Below are 3289 nucleotides of genomic sequence, written 5' to 3' on the forward strand. Positions count from 1 at the left end.
ATGCACATAGCTCCGCCATTGCTTGTTGCCCACCGTGCCCTGGCTACGCTGGCGAGACGACGTGTCCTACGCTGCCCAACTGCCGCAGTGATCCCTGCACGGTGGTGACCAACACCAACTGCAACATGCAGCTGGCGCCTAACGAGGATGATGGCGGTCCACCGCTGTTGAAGGGGAGGTTTCCTGCTCCCGGGAAGGCCAAGCAACCGCAGTCTGATCCTGCCGGCTCCACCATGATGGCGTGCTTCATATGCTCCTACCATGAGGGCAGGGGCATACCTTGCCCCATGATCAATTGTACAGATGCTGCCTGGCCATGCACCGGCAACGCAACCACCTCCCCGGCGACCAGCGACCACGGCGGCGACGGACACCGATTCTCCATCGGTGAGATCTGTGCCATGGTCATTAGCGCGGTGGTAGTCCTCTGGTCGCTGAACGCTCTGTTCTACTGCCTCAAGGACGAGCTCAATCGCCGCCGCCTCCGTCACCATCACCGTTGTGTTCATCGTCGCCGATCGCCGCCGCCGTCCTCGTCCTCGTTTGCAGTGGCGGATCTAGGCCCCAGGCCGGGGGTCCGGGGCTTGAGGCCCCACTTCTTTGTATAATGCAGCATAGTCCTGTAGCAAATGCTACAGTGTACAAAGGAGGCCCGGGGCGACCCGCTGGGATGGATCCGCCCCTGCTCATCTACGCCTTCATCGCCGGAGCGGGTGGAGGACCTGGAGGAGCAGCCCCACGTGGAGGAGCGCCACATCCCCGTGCCAGAGGGTTTCCGCATGGTGGCGCCTCCCTTCCGCATCTAGGATCCCTACGCAGGCACCGGCGCCGACGACCAGGCCTGCATGATCATGTAGGTCCTTCGATCCTATCTGAACTGTGATGGCCTAGCCAGATGTGCGGCCTCGGTAGTTAGTGTCATGGTCGCGACTGCATGCATACTAGTACTCCCTCCGTCCCATAATATAAGAACGTTTTTCAAGCTATGTTAACTTGAAAAACGTTCTTATATTATGAGACGGAGCGAGTACTACATATCTACTCGTACGTACTTACGTATCCGTAATTATATTAGTGGCGAACCGAGTCCTTGAAGCTACCTGCATAGTGCGTATCTTACCAAAACATGTAAACAGGCTACCTGCGTACCGTGGTCTGAATCTGATGCTTGTGATGTACTCCAAGAACCGAAGAGTCTGAAGATCAAAGTTTCTACATAAGCTAGTAATGGTTACACGGGGACTATGGTTTTCATTTCTAAAAGCAGCAGCATTTCGTGCTTCCCAGATTTTCCAAAGAATAGGCAGGAGGATCTTTGGCCAGATTGAAGAGTCGAGGTGCACCGTTGTGGGGCTTGCCCACAGGTCTCGGAACCGAGAAGACGGGACGATGGCAAGGCGCTGCCAAATTGCAGCGGCAGCAGCAGGGCACTCATCATGAAGGGAGCAAGAGATAGATCGTCCAATCCCAAGCACACTATCCGGCATAGAGCACAGTTATGTCATATCTGTGCACTCCACCGGACCTTTTTCTGTAGAATGCCTCGATCACATTGGCGAAAACCTTAGCATCTAAAGCGACATCTTTTGCTAGCATGTCATCAAATATACTCAAAGCCTCTCGAACATTTCCACTCCTAACCAACTAGTACCCTAGATGCGCTATGGGCTCCGCAGGGTAGCAAGAATCGATGTGCCTGACCAGATTGTCGGCCTCAGGTCTCCTCCCAGACCTAAAGAGGCAATCGACCCGTGTGTTGTATGTGATTGCGTCTGGGGCAATCTCCCCAGCATCGACGTCAAAGAACAAGAACCCAAGATCCTCACCTTTCCAGTGTTGTAGAACTCGTGGATCAGAATGTTACAGGTTACGGTGTCCGCCACAAACCCGTTGCATCTAAACACGGTCTTGGCAAGCTGGAAGCTGCTGGCTCAGCACAGGGATGAGATCGGTATATTGTATGTCTGCGCATTGGGTGTTATGGGCTTCTTGAGCAGATTAGTGAATAGCCTGATGACACGCATTCACTTCATCTTCTTGGAGAAATGATCCATGACCGTCGACCTCGAAGCCCAGCTCTTCACACCGCTCCAGCACCTCCATGGCCACCCATGTATCTAGATCCTTTGCAGCATGGTCCAGTAGTATGTTCAGGCCAACCACGGTCAGTTGTAGTCCCTTGGCGACCACGATCTCTAGCTGCCAAAACGCGTCCTTGATGTTTCCAAACCGTCGGAGCCCAGCAATGTAGGTGGTGTAGGTCACTACATGTGGCACCCACAACACTGTCGTCGATAACCCGCTGCACGACATGGAAATCCCCGACCCCGGTGTGTACTGAACTTCATACATACTACAGTTATATCCATACAAATCATCAGTACCGTGGTTAGTTCTAGAGCATAATGAGAAAGCAACCGACAAAACTGGCATATTCGAAAATACATGTACTAACTAGTCTTCTTGGGCTGGCAGTCCATCAACGAGCTCAGCAGCTTCCTCGACCACAACATCAATTTCTGCCTCTTCACCGTCGCCAGCCTCATACAACACAGGATCTCGTCTCAACCAACAGAGATTCAATAGAACAAATCTCTATTAGCAAGACAGGTCCTTTGCTGATAAAGCCACGTCTTGCCACTGCTCAACAAGAGGGTATTTGATTTGATTATGCACGGCATACACACTTATGCATGAACTCTATATGCCATCACATGCTTAATAAAAGTGTCTCGGAGAGCATACCGATTAAGATAGTTAGGGCCAAGAGCTTCAGATTTGATATCTTGCCACTGCTTCACAAGTGCTTCTGCTTCTTGAAGAGACATTAGAATATTAGACTTTAGAATGAATAAGAAACTACAGTTCAAACAAAACTAATCATTAATAATGTAATCTTGCTAAACACAACCATATGTCTAAATGTCAACAGATGCATAGAATGAACATTTATTTGAAGTTGTTGTGTTGCTCTCATAGAATTGTATGGACTTTATTCTGAACTAAGTTATTTTTCTTATGGTTCTTTTGTGGCCCATGATTCATAAACACATCAACTTTTATGAAGTACTCCCTCCGTCCCAAAATTCTCGTCTTAGATTTGTCTAGATACAGATGTATCAAGTCACGTTTTAGTATTAGATACATCTGTATCTAGAAAAATCTAAGACAAGAATTTTGGGATGGAGGGAGTAACGTTTATATTTTTCTAGAACTAACAAGTAACAGTTCCAGCCATCACGAGGAATCAGGGAAGATAATCCAACTATAAAAACATAATTCCTATGAA

At 49.3% G+C, this 3289-nt stretch overlaps 1 pseudogene; it reads right to left on the minus strand.

The window, feature by feature from the left end:
• Positions 1 to 1071: 1071 nt before the first annotated feature.
• Positions 1072 to 2828, minus strand: LOC119361456 (annotated as a pseudogene).
• Between the last annotated feature and the right edge of the window lie 461 nt (positions 2829 to 3289).

The sequence above is a fragment of the Triticum dicoccoides genome, chromosome 2B (genome assembly GCF_002162155.2).
Source record: "Triticum dicoccoides isolate Atlit2015 ecotype Zavitan chromosome 2B, WEW_v2.0, whole genome shotgun sequence".
NCBI classification, from domain to species: Eukaryota; Viridiplantae; Streptophyta; class Magnoliopsida; order Poales; family Poaceae; genus Triticum; species Triticum dicoccoides.